Genomic DNA, 16036 nt, shown 5'->3' with positions numbered 1-16036 from the left:
TCGGGCATGGATGTTTGTGATGTCCTTAGGTTAGTTAGGTTTAACTAGTTCTAGGTTCTAGGGGACTAATGACCTCAGCAGTTGAGTCCCATAGTGCTCAGAGCCATTTGAACCAGCCATTAATTATCTGAATTGCTTTTTTTTTTATCTCATCAAACATTTATTCAATCTCCTCATCATCTTATGATCTAGCTAACACGTAAGATTGTAGTACTATGGTAGGCGAGACCTTCATGTCTATCTTGCTTTCAACAATGTGTTCACTACTTTGTTCATAGCAGTTAACCCGCATTCCTATGCTCTTAGTCGTTATCAAAACTTATCCTGCTTTACGGGGATTTGATTTTGTACTTATTGCCTTGTATTCTTCTGATCATAATTCCCGTTCTTTCTGCCATCGAACTTCACTTATTCCCACTATATCTAACTTCAATCTATCCATTCCTCTTTTTAAATTCTCTGACCTATCTGCACTAGAAGTAAACTGCAGAGATGAGGAATGCTTTCCTGAATCGGTTTGTTGGGACGATACGTTTTGACTACGTGTTGAGGAAGAGAACTGTGGACAAATATTGAATCAGTTTTCGTAAAATTCAGTAATTTAGCAGCGTTGTAATTTATTTGAAATTGAGGTTCATATGCGTCGTCTTTATGTATCCCTATAACCCACCTATGGTACGATTGGTTCATGACGTCATGATGCTGAGTCTCAAATATCTATTTACATATATCTATATATCAAATATCTGAAATGTTTTAATGAAACTTTCCGTCTATTGTACAGACAGGTCAATGAAAAACCAAAACAGAGACAGTAATGTATTCTTATTAATTGCTCTAAAATGTATTCCTCCATATCTTTTAAATCAAAATGCCTTACAAAACTGCTTGATTTGGTTCATCATATTACAAATAATTTCTTAACAGTGTGCGCTGCCTCACATGTACTGACTGCCACAGTTTTCGTATCCGAGGGGGCTTTCATGAAAGAGGTTGCCCCAGTTAATGGGCGAGGAAAATATTGATAGGCCACCGAGATCTCATGTTATTATTTACCCAGTATCAGACCGTGGGAAGATTCAAATGGATGTGAGCACTATGGGACTTTACTTCTGAGGTCATCAGTCCCCTAGTACTTAGAACTACTTAAACTTAACTAACCTAAGGATAACATTCCATCAGAATTTCTAAAATCATTGGGGGAAGTGGCAACAAAACGACTATTCACGTTGGTGTGTAGAATATATGAGTCTGCCGACATACCATCTGACTTTCGGAAAAGCATCATCCACACAGTTCCGAAGACGGCAAGAGCTGACAAGTGCGAGAATTATCGCACAATCGGCTTAACAGCTCATGCATCGAAGCTCCTTACAAGAATAATATACAGAGAATGGAATAGGAAAATTGAGAATGCGCTAGGTAACGATCAGTTTGGCTTTAGGAAAAGTAAAGGGACGAGAGAGGCAATTCTGACGTTACGGCTAATAATGGAAGCAAGACTAAAGAAAAATCAAGACACTTTCATAGGATTTGTCGACCTGGAAAAAGCGTTCGACAATATAAAATGGTGCAAGCAGTTCGATATTCTGAAAAAAAGTAGGGGTAAGCTATAGGGAGAGACGGGTCATATACAATATGTACAACAACCAAGAGGGAATAATAAGAGTGGCCGATCAAGAACGAAGTGCTCGTATTAAGAAGGGTGTAAGACAAGGCTGTAGCCTTTCGCCCCTACTCTTCAATCTGTACATCGAGGAAGCAATGATGGAAATAAAAGAAAGGTTCAGGAGTGGAATTAAAATACAAGGTGAAAGGATATCAGTGATACGATTCGCTGATAACATTGCTATCCTGAGTGAAAGTGAAGAAGAATTAAATGATCTGCTGAACGGAATGAACAGTCTAATGAGTACACAGTTTGGTTTGAGAGTAAATCGGAGAAAGACGAAGGTAATAAGATGTAGTAGAAATGAGAACAGCGACAAACGTAACATCGGATTGACGGTCACGAAGTCAATGAAGTTAAGGAATTCTGCTACCTAGGCAGTAAAATAACCAATGACGGACGGAGCAAGGAGGACATCAAAAGCAGACTCGCTATGGCAAAAAAGGCATTTCTGTCCAAGAGAAGTCTACTAATATCAAATACCGGCCTTAATTTGAGGAAGAAATTTCTGAGGATGTACGTCTGGAGTACAGCATTGCATGGTAGTGAAACATGGACTGTGGAAAAACCGGAACAGAAGAGAATCGAAGCATTTGAGATGTGGTGCTATAGACGAATGTTGAAAATTAGGTGGACTGATAAGGAATGAGGAGGTTCTACGCAGAATCGGAGAGGAAAGGAATATGTGGAAAACACTGATAAGGAGAAGGGACAGGATGATAGGACATCTGCTAAGACGCGAGGGAATGACTTCCATGGTACTAGAGGGAGCTGTAGAGGGCAAAAACTGTAGAGGAAGACAGAGATTGGAATAGGTCAAGCAAATAATTGAGGACGTAGGTTGCAAGTGCTACTCTGAGATGAAGAGGTTAGCACTGGAAAGGAATTCGTGGCGGGCCGCATCAAACCAGTCAGTAGACTGATGACCAAAAAGAAAAAAAAAACCTAAGGACATCACACACATCCATGCCCGAGGCAGGATTCGAACCTGCGACCGTAGCGGTCGCGCGGTTCCAAACTGAAACGTCTAGAACTTCTCGGCCACACCGGCCGGCGTGGGAAGACTACGGACCTACTTGCAGGAAGCAGCTGATTTGAACGGCTACTGTGGGAAAGGTGGTAGAAATCGCAACATAAACGAAATACTTATAAACCAACATAAAGAGATGTATTCTGGTATTTCCACAGAACAGCATACTCTTAACGAAGGACGGCCTGACGTAGGGCGTGGGGGGGGGGGGGGGGGGGGCGGGGGGGGGGGACATTCACAGAAAGACATGACAGAGCTTGGTCCTATAGCTACACATATTTAACTGGACAAGAATTCAGAGAGAGAGCATACTGAACCATGAGAACTAGGTTTCGGCAACAAAAAGGCGGTGGTCGACCTCAATGAACCTTACCGCGTGGCTGGTGCTGCTGTTCTAAAGTAGTACCGATAAATACTCGCGATCTCTAAACGACCGAAGCGGCATCGAATCCGAACATTATTACTAGTCTGTGCCCGAAATCCCGAAACGTTAAAATTTACCGCAGCATGGCGAAGCAAACGTATCGATAAGACGTGGTCGCGGTCCAGGCGGCAGCTGGTGGTCGTTCCAGGAAGCAGACTTTGCAGAAAGGCGAGAGCGGCGATGCTCAGGGATTTGGTTAGCTGGTCGGCGCCTCACACTAGTGTACCTGCAGTTAAAAATGTAGATCTGGTACGAAATTGCTGAGTGGTCAAGCTGCTAGCCGTTGCCTGCTGGGCAATGGAACTGACCGCTTCCTTTTCGTCGTATAGGTATCCTAACCTGGCCGAATCTCGACCGTTGGAACGTCCAACAATACTGTATTCGTGCGAGGTTTAAGTCCAAGAAAGTACTCAGTATAAACTGAATCTTTTTTACGACCGCCGCCATAATTTAAAATTATTAATTCTTGTCAGAATGACGGCCGCTGAAATCTGTTTACAGAAATTTGATTTCTTTGCATGGATGGAATTGTCAGTATAAGTTTCTTTCCTTTCCGTAATTATTTGGATGCTGTATTTGGCGGTTGGATATTTAGATATTTAGAAATAAAATTGGTGAGTAAATTATGAATACAGCTGCAACTTGCTCCTCATTGAATAGTTCCGAGTCTTTCATGTCGTTTCACATTCATTAATTACTTCCCGAATCATCCATTGTTTCTGGCTTTGCGTGGCCGCTCACACGATCGTTACGACACGTGGCGTTCTTGGGAGGGTACGTACCACGATATGTTGTAACTTGATGTCAGACGACAACTCCGTGGTCTGCCTTTACTTCCATCCGTAGATTTTAAGTGTTTCCAGTAATTTTATCCGTCTGGAAATGATGTGTGCACCGAGTTACAGTGGCCACGTAAAAATAGGTCTTCCAATGAATGTGATGTCAGTTGAAAGAGAGCGAAAGGTACTGGCACAACACTTGTAATGGGATTATGTCTAGTAAAAGCACTATCGTGCTCAACCTACATTCTGTCGGAGCTCATTTTTATGTTTTCTTCCAAAACGACAGCTACCACGTCCGTTGGGCTATGACTGGGAACCTGAGTAGCTTTCAGTACCGATCACAAAAAAAATGGCTCTGAGCACTATGGGACTTAACATCTATGGTCATCAGTCCCCTAGAACTTAGAACTACTTAAACCTAACTAAGGACATCACACAACACCCAGTCATCACGGTACCGATCACAGATAACACCCAAAGTGTGAGTATTTGAAGCCAACTGATAGCGTCAGTTACTAAAATACGCAAAAGGCATGAAGTGCATCCCAGTAGACTCATCTATAAGCGCACCTTTGTGACAGGAATTAGTCCACAGCTTCATATGCCAACCATTTTCCAACAGCTTCAGGAGCTACACTCCTAAATTCAGTACTAATCACTATAATCTGCCATGTCACAAAATATTACGAAAGAAGGTGAGAATTATTTGTTAATCAGAGGAGCTAACTAGTTTCATTTAACTCTTATGGGTGCGCATTATTTTCGATAAAGAAATACTAAAATTTGTCATATTTACGTTTGGAAGTGGCCATTAAATGTTTCGAATACACCCTTCTCACTTCACAAATGCAACGTAAATACAGATCCAGTGTTTTACTTATCCGCTGAGAGAAATCTGCGACGTCAGAATATGAGAGCAGCAGCCGGATGTTTGTTGTGATAACAACTTTATCGCGACTGCGCAGCCATTATGGCGAAGGATTAGATATCGTTGTGGTCGGCGTTTTGCGATTGGAAACTAATGTCACATGAAATTCTACCACCTAAAAATCGGTATTTGGGAACCCTCACTTCAACACGTTACATGTAAACGGTAAACAATGAGACGTTTCTGTGGGACAGAGAAGGATGCGGGCAAGTTACAGATTAGATAATACCACTCACAGATAAATGAGCCTGTGGCTGAGAGCTTCTTTTTGCGAAGAAGAGCTGTATTTACCACTCTCGTCATCTCCCAGGGATTTGAGTGCGGAATACTGAGAACTGATGCCGTGTGTTTTACGCGTTATATCAAGAAAATGGTTTCCCTGGGACGTCTGCGTACCACACTCAAGATTTCTCCGAAAGCAGCGTACAATAAACGTTCCTTTCACAGTCACTCAGCAAATGTTAGTCATGTTCGGGAATTTACAGAGAGCAAATTCAGTGAAGTAAGATGACGCCTTTCCTGTACCAATAACGTAGGCCATTGCCGTAGAGATACTTCCGTTCCTCTGGCAGAATCTTAATGCAGCTCTAATGATGGAGCCAAAATTCGTACAACATCGAGGCAGCAACGGTATACGATACACAGAAATTTTTTCGTCTTTCTTACTGTCTTGGAATCTCATGTTACATGCAGATTTGACTATGTACAATTGCTATAAACAAATGTACAAAGTACTTGCTACTTACACCATGATGTACGTTTTTTGACCGGCGTGGTAGCACATATTATACTCTCCTCCAGGTAGCTACACACTTACTCGTTTTAGGAACATGTTGACAAGAGAAGGTAACGAATAGTTCGAATGTTTGCACTTCAGGGTTAGATCAGGTGAAGGAAGATCTTATAGAGGAAGAATCTATTGCTATCAAATACTGTCTGAGAATTAAGAATGTTATTTCCATGACTGTATATTTCGATAACATCATCGTATGAAAACTGTGGTGAGTATATCGAAAGAAATTGGAAAAGTATGATCGATACCGTAATATTTCGTTGACGAATGTTACTAAAGGAAAATTACTTAAGAAAAATGCAGATGAGCTGTGGATTACCACAGAATGGGGGGTCTCAGAAATTCTTAACATTTCAGTGATAAAGTTAGGATGAAGAGAAATATATGAGCACTATTTAACATAATAAAAGTGAAAGTAGTAAGGTACAATATTATAAAAGGATTAATATGCAGTGAAGATTAATGAAAGCCTTTGATTCAGTGATATAAATAAAAATAGTTGATGGAGACTTGCTGTTCTGGATATATGACAAACACTGTTTATGTATTGTCACAGTTCACTAATAAGTGACTATTCTCAATTCCATCTCTGCAGTGCAGCAGAGCGTCAACCATCTGTTTAGCGCACCTTTAAAGTTTCCATCTTCGAAGTGTTTACAGGCTACTTATTGAACACTGCTTTGTTGCGTATCAAAGCAAGGAAAATTTATTTCTTAGGACATTCATGAATGTTTGAAATTTACGAAACTGACCTGTAAGAACTCAATAGGCGACTACACTGCATTTATATTTAATCTGTTGCACACACAATTCACGTACTTTTCCTTGCAGATTTCTACAGCTAAAGGAAGAATGAAGGTCAAGGAAAGCGAGCCTGAGCCAATTCAAATAGTGAGGGTCAAGCATCTGGACGAAGATAGCAAAAAGAATGATCCACTGGAAGTGTAAGTAAACTACACAAATATCTACCACTTATCGCCCTTATTTTCTCGTACATAAATTCCCTTCATCATAAAGATTAAATTGCAATTAAGTTCTTGGCGCCGTAAATTGTATATACACTACACTTTTCATATTTACCAAAGTTTGCCAATTCCGCTGCTTTTCTACATCTTACCTGATACGTTTAATTTGTATTCCTATTTGTTGACCACCACTCTTAACAGTATTATAGTGTTATTACAGCCACTTTCAGTAGTTCAGTTTTACATGAAACACGATTACTCAGCACAGAATTTTTCTTTCTAATATCTTGTTTCAGTGAGTTCACGGAACCAGAGAAAAAACAAGAAGAACTTCCCAGCGTGTCCTTCTTCAAACTGGTAAGGCGCATAAGTGCTTTACATAGATATTTATTATACTTACAGTTAGTTATGCATTTGTTTTATTAGATAATATTAATATTAGTAATTCGGGAAACATCTCCATTACCTAAAAAAAAGTGTGTGGAGCTATGATTTTTATCGTCATGCTTCATTTGATGGGTTTCATTAGGTACCTGTACGTTCTTATAATTACGGTTCACATTTAAAATTCAGTTTCTATGGCATAGGTTCGCCTAACACGCTCTGTTTTGATATAATACTGTACTCATTAAAGCTCTACACCCTTTCTTCGCACTTTGCAGTACAATAGACAAAGATAATTTAGTAATTTCAACCAAGATAAGATTAGCTTAGCTTAATAGAACATATTCTTCGTGGTGGACACCTGTGATATTTCGTTGACGAATGTTACAAAAGAAAAACTACTTAGGAAAAATACAGATGTGCTGTGGGTCACCACAGAATGGGGATCTCAGAAAACCTTAACATTTCAGTAATAAAACTTCTCCTTCTTCCTACAGTTCAGTTAATTTTTCCATTGTTTTATGTATCACCAGAGAAAAAGCTCTCAAAGGACAGTGAGACACTAAGCCCACACCTCGTTGACACCATCTGCTGAGGCAGAAGCTGTTTATAAAACTGCATGTGACACTTTGCAGGTGGTGCAGTGATGTAATTCCTGGACATTTTGTGAATAATGGAGTTCGAATTCGTATTCATATATAGAGGATTGGGAGTTCCGTGGTTCTCTAAATCGTTTAACCCTTCTAATACCGAGTTTTTTGTTGCACTCAGTACCATCCGGGTCGTTAGTGAACCCAACGGAATTAATTTTTTATTAAGGATAGTTTTAATAATGGTAGAATAAAATCACATTAAAAATTATGTCAGTGACATTACATTAAATTAAAATGCATATTTTTTTAATTATTTACTTCCGTAAAATTTACAAACGATTCTCGTGAAACTACAAACATTTTTGATAAAATTCCGAATTGACATTTATGACGCATTACACTTACAGCAATAAATTGCAGTGTGGTTCTTACACACAGAACATCCACATTTTGAACATTTATTGGTGAATTTTCAATCCTCAGACCTTTTACAGGAAGGACACCTTCCTCCTTTTTTTGTCTTTACTGTTGATGGAGGTTTTTTTTTTTTGGTCGTCAGTCTACTGACTGATTTGATGCGGCCCGCCACGAATTCCTTTCCTGTGCTAACCTCTTCATCTCAGAGTAACACTTGCAACCTACGTCCTCAATCATTAGCTTGACGTATTCCAATCTCTGTCTTCCTCTACAGTTTTTGCCCTCTACAGCTCCCTCTAGTACCATGGAAGTCATTCCCTCAAGTCTTAGCAGATGTCCTATCATCCTGTCCCTTCTCCTTATCAGTGTTTTCCACATATTCCTTTCCTCTCCGATTCTGCGGAGAACCTCCTCATTTCTTACCTTATCAGTCCACCTAATTTTCAACATTCGTCTGTAGCATCATATCTCAAATGCTTCGATTCTCTTCTGTTCCGGTTTTCCCACAGTCCATGTTTCACTACCATACAAAGCTGTACTCCAGACCTACATCCTCAGAAATTTCTTCCTCAAATTAAGGCCGGTATTTGATATTAGTAGACTTCTCTTGGCCAGAAATGCCTTTTTTGCCATAGAGAGTCTGCTTTTGATGTCCTCCTTGCTCCGTCCGTCATTGGATTTTTTACTGCCTAGGTAGCAGAATTCCTTAACTTCATTGACTTCGTGGCCATCAATTCTGATGTTAACTTTCTCGCTGTTCTCATTTCCAGTACTTCTCATAACCTTCGTCTTTCTCCGATTTACTCTCAAACCATACTGTGTACTCATTAGACTGTTCTTTCCGTTCAGCAGATCATTTAATTCTTCTTCACTTTCACTCAGGATAGCAATGTCATCAGCGAATCGTATCATTGATATCCTTTCAGCTTGTATTTTAATTCCACTCCTGAACCTTTCTTTTATTTCCATCATTGCTTCCTCGATGTACAGATTGAAGAGTAGGGGCGAAAGGCTACAGCCTTGTCCTACACCCTTCTTAATACGAGCACTTCGTTCTTGATTGTCCACTCTTATTATTCCCTTTTTGTCGTTGTACCTATTGTATATGACCCGTCTCTCCATATAGCTTACCCCTACTTCTTTCAGAATCTCGAACTGCTTGCACCATTTTATATTGTCGAACGCTTTTTCCAGATCGACAAATCCTATGAAAGTATCTTGATTTTTCTTTAGTCTTGCTTCCATTATTAGCCGTAACGTCAGAAATGCCTCTCTCATCCCTTTACTTTTCCTAAAGCCAAACTGATCGTCACCTAGCGCATTCTCAATTTTCCTTTTCCATTCTTCTGTATATTATTCTTGTAAGCAGCTTCGATGCTTGAGCTGTTAAGCTGATTGTGCGATAATTCTCGCACTTGTCAGCTCTTGCCGTCTTCGGAACTGTGTGGATGATGCTTTTCCGAATGTCAGATGGTATGTCGCCAGACTCATATATTCTATACACCAACGTTTTGTTGCCACTTCCCCCAATGATTTTAGAAATTCTGATGGAATGTTATCTATCCCTTCTGCCTTTTTTGACCGTAAGTCCTCCGAAGCTCTTTCAATTTCCGATTCTAATACTGGATCCCCTATCTCTTCTAAATCGACTCCTGTTTCTTCTTCCATCACATCAGACAGGTCTTCACCCTCATAGAGGCTTTCAATGTATTCTTTCCACCTATCTGCTCTCTCTCCTCTGCATTTAACAGTGGAATTCCAGTTGCAGTCTTAATGTTACCACCGTTGCTTTTAATGTCACCAAAGGTTGTTTTGACTTTCCTGTATGCTGGTCTGTCCTTCCGACAATCATATCTTTTTCGATGTCTTCACATTTTTCCTGCAGCCATTTCATCTTAGCTCCCCTCCACTTCCTATTTATTTCATTCCTCAGCGACCTGTATTTCTGTATTCCTCATTTTCCCGGAACATGTTTGTACTTCCTCCTTTCATCAATCAACTGAAGTATTTCTCCTGTTACCCATGGTTTCTTCGCAGGTACTTCCTTTGTACCTATGTTTTCCTTCCCAACTTCTGTGATGGCCCTTTTTAGAGATGTCCATTCCTCTTCAACTGTACTGCCTACTGCGCTATTCCTTATTGCTGTATCTATAGCGTTAGAGAAATTCAAACGTATCTCGTCATTCCTTAGTACTCCCGTATCTCACTTCTTTGCGTATTGATTCTTCCTGACTAATGTCTTGAACTTCAGCCTACTCTTCATCACTACTATATTGTGATCTGAGTATATATCCGCTCCTGGGTACGCCTTACAATCCAGTATCTGATTTCGGAATCTCTGTCTGACCATGATATAATCTAATTGAAATCTTCCCGTATCTCCCGGCGTTTTCCAAGTATACCTCCTCCTCTTGTGGTTCTTGAACAGGGTATTCGCTATTACTAGCTGAAACTTGTTACAGAACTCATATAGTCTTTCTCCTCTTTTATTCCTTGTCCCAAGCCCATATGCTCTTGTAACCTTTTCTTCTACTCCTTCCCCTACAACTGCATTCCAGTCGCCCATGACTATTAGATTTTCGTCCCCTTTTACATACTGCATTACCCTTTCAATATCCTCATACACTTTCTCAATCTGTTCATCTTCAGCCTGCGACGTCGGAATGTATACCTGAACTATCGTTGTCGGTGTTGGTCTGCTGTCGATTCTGATTAGAACAACACGGTCACTGAACTGTTCACAGTAACACACCCTCTGCCCTACCTTCCTATTCATAACGATTCCTACACCTGTTATACCATTTTCTGCTGCTGTTGATATTACCTGCTGCTGTTGATATTACCCGATACTCATCTAACCAGAAACCCTTGTCTTCTTTCCACTTCACTTCACTGACGCCTACTATATCTAGATTGAGCCTTTGCATTTCCCTTTTCAGATTTTCCAGTTTCCCTACCACGTTCAAGCTTCTGACATTCCACGCCCCGACTCGTAGAACCTTATCCTTTCGTTGATTATTCGATTTTTTTCTCATGGTAACCTCCCCCTTGGCAGTCCCTTCCCAGAGATCCGAACGCGGGACTATTCCGGAATCTTTTGCCAATGGAGAGATCATCATGACACTTCTTCAATTACAGGCCACATGTCCTGTGGATACACGTTACGTGTCTTTAATGCAGTGGTTTCCATTGCCTTCTGCATCCTCATGTCGTTGATCATTGCTGATTCTTCCGCCTTAAGGGGCAATTTCCCACCCTTAGGACAAGAGAGTGCCCTGAACCTCTATCCACTTCTCCACCCTCTTTGACAAGGCCGTTGGCAGAATGAGTCTGACTTCTTATGCCGGATGTCTTCGGCCGCCAGTGCTGATTGTTTATCAAAATTTAGGCAGTGGCGGGGATCGAACCCGGGACCGAAGACGTTTTTGATTATGAATCAAAGACGCTAGACCATTGGCTGGAGGTACTGGGGAAATAATTTTGTGTGGCTTTCTTCGGACGAGCTGCTTTCCTAATTCTGTGAGAAATGCCCGTCTCTTGTAGTCGGTCCTTCCTGCCCAGTCTGGTGTAAGGTATAGCCATATGATAAATGCATTCAGTGCGCTGATGTCAATCATGTTGTAAAATAATATCATTGGCCACCTTCTGCTCATCCTCTTTGTAGTGTACGTTCTAACCAGCCTGTCCATGGCATCTACTCCTGATTTTGTTTTATTATAATCTAGAATCATTACTGGCTTGCATTCTTCACGACCCTCCACTTCCTTCCATGAATGCATTGTTCTTAGCAAAGTTACAACTTTTTCCTTTTCTGGACAATATGAAACAACTGAAGAATGCTCTAGGAATCCAAAAGTAGATGAATATTTGACTCGACCTTCGGTCTGAGTGTAAGCTTGTAGTAGTTCTCCTTCATTTTTTCTAATTGTTCCTAAGGGTGTGAGATTGATTTTCAGAAGTTCTCTCGGCAAACTAAGGCTAGTGAAAAAATTGTCAGTTGCTACATTTCTGCCACTGTTTTCTAAGCCTTTCACCATATCCAAAGCAACTCTCTTGCCTGGACCAACTTCACGAGATTCATTCTCTTGTCGACCAGTGTAAACTTGGAGATTGAGTACGTAAGACGATGCACTATCACATACAGCCCATAATTTCAACCCATATTTTCCTGGTTTTGAAGGAATATATTGCCGAAACGGACATCTGCCACGTAATGCCACAAGTTGTTCATCAATTGTTACGTTTCTGTGAGGAACATGAGGAACATATGCTTCTAGAAATGTGTGTACCCACATTTCAAATATTTCTCTAAATGGAGCCAGCTTGTCAGGAGCACGGTTGTGTCGTCTCCCATCTGCGTCATCAAATAGGATGCACCTTGAAATTTGCGTAAAGCGATTTCTAGCCATTGCTTCACTAAAAATGGTTCTACCACCCTCTTTGTTCCACAGATGTGTAACTGCCTCATTATGGGCCTTGGAAGCATCTGCTAGGGTCAAGACACCGATAAAGCACTTCAGTTCAATGGCATCTACTGGTTTCCATTTACTACCATAAACAAGACTACCCTCATTGTTAGTCCACTTTAGAACTACATCAACAATGTTTCTCCTAACAAGGGAACCTCCCCATCGCATCCCCCTCAGATTTAGTTGTAATTTGGCACAGTGAATAAGCCTTGAAAAACTGAACACAGATCAATCGAGAAAACAGGAAGAAGTTGTGTGGAACTATGACAAAAAAAAAGCAAAATATACAAACTGAGTAGTCCATGGCAAGATGGTGTAAGCTAAGGAGCGCCGTGGTCCCGTGGTTAGCGTGAGCAGCTGCGGAACGAGAGGTCCTTGGTTCAAGTCTTCCCTCGAGTAAAAAGTTAAATTTTTTATTTTCAGACAATTGTTATCTGACAAACTTTTATGTTTTCATCACTTTTTTGGGAGTGATTATCACATCCACAAGAAAACCTAAATCGGGCAAAGCAGAAGAATCTTTTTACCCATTCGCCAAGTGTACAAGTTAGGTGGGTCGACAACATATTCCTGTCTTGTGACGCACATGTCGTCACCAGTGTCGTATAGAATATATCAGACGTGTTTACCTGTGGAGGAATCGGTTGACCTATGACCTTGCGATCAAATGTTTTCGGTTCCCATTGGAGAGGCACGCCCTTTCGTCTTCTAATCGCACGGTTTTGCGGTGCGGTCGCAAAACACAGACACTAAACTTATTACAGTGAACAGAGACGTCAATGAACGAACGGACTGATCATAACTTTGCGAAAACAAAAAAAAGTAAAATTTTCAGTCGAGGTAAGACTTGAACCAAGGACCTCTCTTTCCGGAGGTGCTCACGCTAACCACGGGACCACAGCGCTTCTGAGCTAAAACTGTTCATGATGTTGCTTATCTAGCATATGGACTACTCAGTTTGTATATTTTGCTTATTTTTTTCTTAGTTCCACATAACTTCTTCCTGTTTTCTCGATTGATCTGTGTACAGTTTTTCAAGGCCTATCCACTGTGCCAACTTATAACTAAATCTGAGGGGGTGCGATGGGGAGGTTCCCTTGTAAGAAACAACTGAAAAGCTGATTCTATGGAGTCTACATTTTTCATTGCGAATTTTGTGGGACCTGGCTTCACTCTCATTATGTTCCATCTTCTTCTCTTCCACAAGCTCTTCTCAACTCGTGTTTGTGCCACAATTCTTCTTTGTTTTCAGACCTACGCAAAATAAAAAAAAGAAAATAATACAAAGGATGTATCTTGGCGCTAGACCCTAATGCCCATTTACAAAAATACTATGTGTACTTACATATAACAGTCTGAAATATGTGTTACTTCCTGTTCAGGCAGGACATCTGGGCTGTTCAAATCTTCTTCTGAACTTCCGTCTGATTGAGGACTATTCTCTTCTAAGACGTCAATTTCTCCAACGCTGCATGATACATCAGAAACTATATCGCTGATATCACTATTTGATTCTCTAGATAGAGGATTATCCTGTAGTAATATTTCAAGCACTTCGTCTTCAGGAAGGTGACGAGACATTTTCCACTAAATGCAACACACATAATAGTAGTCTCCAATTGTATGGAACAAATAACAGTCGGCTTATAAAGTATTGGCAACAATCACACGTTACAACAATATTTACAAGAATAAAACAAAGGAAATATAGCAACAGTTACGGATTCAATGCAGAATTATTGGGTAATAATACTGCAAGAGTTAAATGGGGTCACATTTAACCCCAATGGTATTCAGTGGTTCTCTCTTGATTTTCTGCAAAACTGAATATTTTCAAAAAGTTATATTAATATATAACGAACCCATTACATAATTCAGGAAAAGTCCGAATTTTTCATAATTTTTAGGAATAGGAAGTAAGATATATTTTACTGAAAATTACGGCCTGGAGTCATTATAGACCCCACGGTATTAGGGGGGTTAAAGTAAATTTTGGGCAGGATCTTCTGAAGGCGGCATGGCTGGGTTACTTCCATCCTTGCCCAATTGAAGCTTATGTTCCAGTCTTTGCGAGTTTTTCGTCGACGGGGCTTTGATTTGTCTTCCAGCTTTCCTTTCAAAACCGCGGTACCTTAACGTGCTTGTTTTTGAAGCTTTCAGAATATCCTCAAAATTTCATCTTTGGAATTTAATTATAAGAACTATAAGATCACCTATGGTACACGACTTCCAGATTACGTCCAACGTTGGAGTGCTATTCCTGTGCCGGAGAGCCCTGGCAGTAGTGACAATGTAGGGGGAAAAATAAGCTTTCATCTTGACGTTCGGATGTAATATTCAAGGAAATTACGAACAAAAGTTTGAACATGTCATTTTTATGTATATTGTGTAACTGAAACATGATTCACTACCGTCAAAACATTACATCTACATCTACTTCCATACTCCACAAGCAACCTGACGGTGTGTGGCGGAGGGTACTTTGAGTACCTCTATCGGTTCTCCCTTCTATTCCCGTCTCGTATTGTTCGTGGAAAGAAAAACATTATGTTTTCAGGACGGTTGGAAGATAGCGTACGCTGTCAAGCTATCCACAACAGCACAAAATCGCCAACAGGAGTGACCGTTCGTGGCGTACCACATTTCGGTTCCTACTAAGTATCGAGCTTGGTACTTCCTGAACAGGTGCTACTTGGAAGCAAACTCATGAGTGTCATGACTTCCAGACAGGCTTTAAATAACGTAAATGCTCGCTGACGGGCAGTGTCACAACAAACTTAAGTTGTTATTGCAATTAAAAGAAACTCTCGAAAGAAACAGGTTTTCAGGATTTGATCACCATCTATATTTATTTAATTCGAGCAGATTTGTTCCAAAGGGTAAACATTAGAATCAAAAATAACCAACTTTTCCACAACATTATGAAATGTGTAAGAAGAAGTTCATCTATTTTTCATTAATTGTGAAAAAAAATCTTCTCAGTTCCGGAGACTTTAAGTGCGTCAAGATAAATGTATTAAGCGTTACTATCATTTTATAAATTGCATATTAATTAAAATAAATCGATTTCACTATATTCAGTTACATGTACTGAGGTGTTTTGACATTCTACAGCGTCTGCAGTGGTATACCAAGTCTGATGTGCCAAGTAGTGAAAGTTACGTAATAAGTGATAAACAGTTCGCCATATTTTCCATGTAATGATGTACATTAACGGAGCACTCTCTTACTGATCTCATTGTGCCACTGTAGTTATCACATCATCTGTATTTCAGGTAACGGTGCAAAAATTTGGTTGAGTGCAAAATAGAGATCGGAAAACGTATTTTGACTCATTCACTGATTAAGTGACTCAGAATTTTATTTCTAGTAACATGTTACTGGCAGTACATATTCGTTATCATACAAATAAACTTTTAATGGGAAATTTATAGATTTGGAACAAACGTGAGTACAGTTTCCAGGAGTAAGTCAGTTATCGACCTTTATTAGTTGTTCGTTATTTCTATAGGTACTTCATTTTGAAATAATAATGTACTGACCATTAAAACTGCTACACCACGAAGATGACGTGCAAGAGAC

This window comes from Schistocerca serialis, chromosome 7 (genome assembly GCF_023864345.2).
Source record: "Schistocerca serialis cubense isolate TAMUIC-IGC-003099 chromosome 7, iqSchSeri2.2, whole genome shotgun sequence".
Taxonomy (NCBI): domain Eukaryota; kingdom Metazoa; phylum Arthropoda; class Insecta; order Orthoptera; family Acrididae; genus Schistocerca; species Schistocerca serialis.
The sequence above is the reverse complement of the archived record's forward strand: the minus strand, read 5'-3'. Positions refer to the sequence as shown.